Source organism: Leptodactylus fuscus, chromosome 8 (assembly GCF_031893055.1).
Source record: "Leptodactylus fuscus isolate aLepFus1 chromosome 8, aLepFus1.hap2, whole genome shotgun sequence".
Lineage (NCBI taxonomy): Eukaryota > Metazoa > Chordata > Amphibia > Anura > Leptodactylidae > Leptodactylus > Leptodactylus fuscus.
In genome coordinates, this window is record NC_134272.1 from 85131272 (window position 1) to 85138470 (window position 7199).

A 7199-nucleotide genomic window follows, 5' to 3' on the forward strand; every position below is an offset into this window, starting at 1 on the left:
CTGATGCTGACTGAGTTCTCATCATCCACCACACCAATGTAATCATTTTTGAATGTATTTATTAGAAATTTCTAACTCTGTTTTTTCCTATTCAAATAGGGCTAGTTGACACGGGGAGCCGTGTCACTCTCGGTCCAAAATCCATCCGTCGCGGCTTCCCACAGTCACGGCTTCTCCCTCTGTAGTAGGCTCAAATGAATGGGCCAACTCCAGAGGTTACTGCCGCGAGGTGGACGCCACAGCTGATTCAGCCGTGGAATCCGCCTGAAGAAAGGGCCGCTCGCTTCTTTTTTCCGCTAGCAGTCTCCATAGACCACCATTGTGAGGGGGTGGACTATGATGTGGATTCTGCGCCATAATCCGTCCCCTCTGTGCCCGTGTGAACTAGCCTTTAGAGGGTTGTCTAAGATTAGAACAAAAGGTATCGCATTATTACTTGAATAATCTTGAGAGTAAGCAGGAGCAGCATTATTTCCGTTAGAAAAAGCCCTATAGAACTTTTCATTGTTTTTTCAAGCCTTTAAAAAAAAAAAAATTCCAGATCAAAAATATGAATCTAATTAAAGGACTTGTCCTACCAATAAAGTTTTAAGGTCTCCCTAATGCCAGGTTCAGATGGGGTATTTTGGATCTGGGTTTTGACACGGAAAAAGAAACGACCTGCCCATTCTTCAGATGCATCACGACACTCCCTCCCGACTAGGCCCATTCATTTGGGCCTAATCCGGAGTGGAAAGCCACGACTGGAGGCCGGTGCACTGTATGCACTTCACCGACATCCAGTTGTGGATTGCCATTTTTTGGACCGGATTTAAGGCGGCTTCCCATGTCAAAATCCAGTCCAAAAAACCCCGTCTGAACCCGGCATGTGGGAGACTTATCATTGTCATCAATTCCAATGACTAAGAATACCCAGATGTAGACATAGAACTTTTTGGAATCCTTCCAACAGGAGCAAAGCAAACTTGGCTCTGTTCTCCTCTATTGACTATGCATCGGCTGTATCTTTGTTTGCAAGCTGGGATTTCTAGAAGTCACATGGGTCAGAGATACACGCCCACGAGGAACCTATAGAAAATTGAACCAAAATCCACACAAAGTAAAGTTAAAAAAAAAAAAAAAATGGAAATGTGTTCATGGCCTAAAATGAATGTTAAGTTGGTCAATTATAAAGAGAGAAATTAGTCAGAGATTTCAATGGTCCTGTCTCAGTGTATATAGACATTGGGATGGAATCATATGTGTGATATTTTTGGAAAAGATGATATATGATAAATGTTAAATAATAGCAAAAATATTCTTAGAACCTTTCAAAGCTTTTAGTCCTTTAGTCCTGACAACCCCCCTTGAAAGTAAGTAGAAAAAATATATATATAATTGAAATCTTAAAAGTACATAGAAAAAATATATCAATTCTGGTTGAATGTATATTTTTGTAGCCGATTACAGTACTTTTAGTCATTGGTTAAAGTGGGGCTGGATAACCCACAGATATATTGAAATATAGAGCAGTATCGCACATGCATATATAATATATTAAATAATAGAAATAACTAATATAAAATAATGCAACAAATAATTATAATACAGAACAGACCACTGGAATATTTGAGTTTTCATGTAATTTTTTGAATGTTTTTATGGTACAAATGCAGATAAGATAAAGTAACTACTTAAATATATGAAAATAATTTGGGATTGATGCACATGGCCACGTCAGTCTGTCACATTGTATCCTTATATGTAAATATAGCATATTAGTACACATACGGTATTTTTATCACTGCTATGTTTTCATAAAGATATTACAGAAATCAATGCACGGTACTGTATCCTCCATCAGATGCCTTATGATAACCAAAACTGAGGTGTAGGGTTGAGCCGATTCTTGAGATTTCAGGATCGATTTTAAAATCCAATTTCCGATCATGTTCCAGCCGATCCCGATCGTAAAAATTTGCTCAATCTCTGATTGGAATCTGGTCTTTTCCGATCCTCAACCCTAGTCAATGCTTCTCTATGGGAAAAGTCACTTTTAGGGTTGAGACAATTTTGAGGTTTCAAAATCCGGTTTCAGATCATTTTCCAGCCGATCGCGATTGTGAAGTTTGCTCGATCGCCGATTGGAATCCGATCTTTTCCGATCCCGATCGATCAACCCTACTGAGGCGTACTGCCTAAAGGGTGCCAAAGGCTCTTCAGATTCTAAGATTAAAAATGGCACATAGTTGGTGAGGGGCCAGATTTTGCATTAAGGTCCAGGATCCTTAAATAATGTCCCATTTCTACATAGAGGGTGTAAGATCTGTACTAATATTAATATTTTTTTTAATGCAGATTGTGAGCACCCTATAGGGATCACAATGTACATTTTCCCTATCAGTATCTCTATGGAGTGTGGGAGGAAATCCATGCAAACATGTGGAGAACATACATACTCCTTGCAGATGTTGTTCCTGGCAGGATTTGAACCCAGGACTCCAGCACTACAAGGCTGCAGTGCTAACCACTGAGCCACCATTTTGCCCCTTAGTGCTAATATTCTCCATCCTATTGACGTCTTCAGAATGGGCCAAACTATAGATCAAAATGGGCTAAGATCCAAATAAAAAACACCAAAAAAGTCTTAATAAAAAAATTAAGAGACCAACATAAATTCTAAGCATAATCTAGATATTTATTCATATTTTATGTCCAAATTAACTCTATAATTTAGTTTTAATTTCACTGTGGTCATGTAGAGTAAATCTTAAACAAAGTAGCTTTGTAAAACCCATATGAATATTTAACAAAAATTTTATAGAATCTGAAACACATGACTCCTTTCTGCCAGAAACAGCAGCACACCTGACATTGGGACCTTAGAATTTGGCCAATAATTGCAGTACAGGTCCATTAGGTTAAGTTCACATGAGTTTTTTTGGTCTGGAGGCCGCCTCAGGTTCTGGGCCAAAAAAATGGGTAGCTGTGACTGAATGCCAATGCACTGCATCAGCATCCAGTCGCACCCTCCGCTCCGGATTAGGCCCAATGAATGGGCCTAGTCAGGAGGAGGGAGTTTTTTCAGGCTGAATTGCGAGGCGACTCAGCCTGAAGAATGAGCATCTCCCTTCTTTTTTCCGGGAGCCGGAAGAAACTGCTCCCGGAAAGAACACCTGACTGGCTCCCATTGATATCAATGGGAGCCGTCTTTTTGGTCAGGATTTTGAGGCCGTATCCAGAAAAAACCCATGTGAACTTACCCTTAGAGTGAAAGGTACTGGACTAAAAAAACCAGTTACAAGCCATGGACTGGTGCGCTACTGGTTTTGGAAGAGAGTCCCTGAACAATCCCTTTCAGCCATATATCTACAAAGGATGTTTCTCTAACTCTGAAGAGTCTGCCCTGTCCATGCATTGTACAGATAGTTGCCACTATGTAATACTTTATTTCTCCTGCGGTGGCACTGTAGCGAAATTGAACACCTCCTGCCCGATTCCTTCTAATAAATTCAGCAGTGGGATAACTTATAATCTTATTTTTTGGAAATTCTTTTAACTAGGAGGAATTTTTTTTATTTAATTTTCACCTAAAAAATTCAAAATTACAATTTCAAATGATATTTTATAAGTTGTGACCCAAAAAAAATAAATAAATAAAAAATCTGAATATTTCCCAGTAGTTTTTGAAAAATAAAATCTGGCACAAAATATGCAGTTCTCATTGAATCTAACAGACAGGGCTTATGATATTGTATTTATTTATATCTTTTTTACCATTACCGTATAGGTAAGTTGTGTATAGGCTATGATATCTCCCCTTTTTACAAGTACAAAAACAAAAAATCAGAATTTTTTTTTTTTTAAATCTTCTGTTGTACAATGTGCATGCAAACTACCTATTTCTAAAACCCTGCCATATTGAGGCCTTTTTGAAATATTGATTTATGTAATATTTGTGCAAATTTTGCTTGACGAAAAAAAATGTTCTGCCTATGAAAAAAAATATGGTTTTTTGTTTAGTTATTTCTATATCTTTTACCAGTCGTTTCAACTATTTTATGTTCATTTTACGGCTAAACTAAAACAGTTGACTAAATGATTTATACAAAGCGCATAAACATCGACAAGGAACCAATGGAGGGATCTTAACGAGAATGAGACTTCGGCCACAAAGAAAAACAAAGAACTAATGACAATCAAACTCACCATTGTTTTTCGGGAAAAAAAACAAAGAACAACCATCGAAAAACAGTTGAAGAATGTTTGTGTTTCTGGTATTTTCAATAGTGAAAGGATGTCCTTGTATTATACTCATTAAACAATTTTTTTTTCCTTTGTTTTTTTTTTTTTTTTTTTAGTTATTTTTTTAATATTCAAATGTTGCTATTGGTGTTTTTATACTAATATTTCAAAACACATTTTTGTGCCATTAAAGTGGTTTTTACAAGTTAAGCGTTTGTGTAGCCAAACTGAATGAGTCAGTGGTTGTTTTCCTTCCAACACCAAAAACGAATTCTTTACGTTTTGGTTTAATTACATTTTGGGGTGAATTCTACATGATGATACAATTAGTTTGCACAATGTTTCTATTTAGTCTAGAGCTGGTTTCTCATGATCATGTGATGCTGTTTGTTATGGTCGCCAAACCCATGGTTTGGTGTGTGACGCTGGGTTCACACCAGCGTCCGGTCTCTGTTCTCAGGTTTCCGTCTTCTGCCGGCAGAAGACAGAAACCTGTCAGACCGTGAGCGTTTTATGCGGACACAAAGCGTCCTGCATGTCCGACTTTGTGTCCAGTTAAAAAAAAAAAAAACAAAAAAAACGGTTTCGCCGCGGAGAGCATAAAACGCTAACGGGCGCTCACGGCTGAACACTTTGCAAACCCATTCAAATGAATGGGTTTGAAAAATGACTGCAGGTTTCCGTTTCCTGCCCAGTTTCGAGCAGGAAAAGGAAGCCTGCATAACGGAGATGCCGGGAGCAGACGAGCCTTGACATGTATTCCACTCAAGCAATATCGGATTTGCTGTAATTGAAGAGAATATTACTGTATAATATCATGTCACAAAAAGAGCAGGTTCACACCTGCGCCCGGTCTCCACTTTCATGTTTCTGTCTTTTGCTGAGAGAAACTGGACAGGAGACAGAAACCTGGCAGTCAGTTTTCAAACCCATTCACTTGAATGGGTTTCCAAAGTGACTGCCCGGGAGCATCTTCTGCCTCTCCGTGGCGAAACTTTTTTTTTTTTTTTTTAACCAGACACAAAGTCCTGCATGTCCAACTTTGTGTCCGTCTATTCAAGTTATTGGGTTTGAGAACTGACCACCAGGTTTCCATCTCCTGTCCAGTTTCTCTCAGCAGAAGACGGAAACCTGAAAGTGGAGACCGGGTGCAGGTGTGAATCTGCCCTATATATTCTAGGATCTCTTCAGATATCAGTGGAAGACTAAGGGAGGTGCAGAAAAATAAACACTTATACTTATCAACGCTCAACTCTCCGGGCCTATCTTGCAGCATCTGGTGCTCCTTCATGGGCATCTTCAGTTCTCTTTTTGGCCTCTTTGGTGCCTTAAAGTGTTATGATGTCAGTGAGCCCCACATGACCACTGAGGCCCAATCACAAACATCCATGATCCCTCCGGGGCGCTGACATCACCCATGAGGCCAGAATAGGACAGAAAAAGGAGCATTGGGTTCAATGAGGGAGCCCAAGAGAGGTGGATAAAGGGATTAGTGTCTATTATAGGTCCCCTGAGCTGACACTTATTATATGGTGCCCATCAGTCCCTCGGACCAGTGAGAGGGGAGTCCCTAAAATCTCAGATTCATCCAAACCCAATTTTTGTCAAATTTGTAACTAACCTCTAAAACTAATAAGATTTTGATACAAGGTTGCTATTTCTTGCAAATTTAAAGTGATTAAAAATGCCCTTTAAAGCCCGAGAACCAAATGTGGCAGCTCAATGTATCCGAGAGATGCAAGTCACATGGCTAATCGTCTGCCATTTTCATTACAGTCATTACAATGAAAAATTTATGTTCATTGAACTTTTTATTTAAAATGTCAGTGTAAGACATTTGTTAAGATATAGCGAGAGCTGGAACAGGAATTGTAAAACATAACTGGCCAAGCAACGGTAATGATGACACGACAGAAGATCCAATTAAGTGTTAATCAATGCAATCTCCCCAATGTAGCAGAGTGACATACATGATGGTGACAAGAGACTAATCACATCAGGACAGAGACCGAGAATATCAGCAAGTCAGTCCTCGTCTTGTAAGTGGTTTCTGCAACTTTACGGGGGGCACAAAATATATTCATAAATGCAGATGTAGAAGAAGAGATGGATGGATAGATAGATAGATAGATAGATAGATAGATAGGAGATAGATAGATAGATAGATAGATAGATAGATAGATAGGAGATAGATGTAGATAAATAGGTAGATACAATTTTTGGCAAAGTTTACCTGAAACTTAAAGCGGGCTCCCATCTTACTAAGTCCTCCCTTATGAACAAGAAAATCGGTGGGTATTTGGGCCTTCAGACCCCCATGGATCAAGAGAAGGGGGGAGTTGTGAATGTACGGGGGTTCAGTAACATGTTCACTGCTCTATTTATCCCATTGAAACTAATAAAGCAGTGCAAATGCTGCCCAGGCACTGCGCAACCACCATTACATTGGAAGACAAAACCTCCCTTGTTCGCCTAATGATTGTTCTTATTGACCCCTACAATCTTTAAGTTGTCCCCCAAAACATGAAATACACTGTTGCATGAAACTTTAACTTAACTCTTTCAATGACTTCTGTTTAGAGATGAGCGAACAGTAAAATGTCCGAGGTTCGATATTCGTTTTGAGTAGCCCCTTAATATTCGACTACTCGAATCGAATATCGAATCCTATTATAGTCTATGGGGGGAAAATGCTCGTTTCAGGGGTAGGCAACGTTCGATCAAATTATACTTATTAAGTCCACGAGTGAGGGTCGGGCTGGATCCTCCAAGCAGTCTTCTCCTTGCAGCATCCCCGCAGCGTCTTCCGGCTCTTCATTCACTCTGCCAGGCATTGGGCATTACAAGCGGACATGCGCAGTCGGCTCTGCCTAGGCCCGATGCCTGTCAGAGTGAATGAAGAGCTGGAAGACGCCTCGGGGAAGCTGCACGGAGAAGACTTTAAAGGTAGGAGAAGAACCAGCGTTGATTGGCCG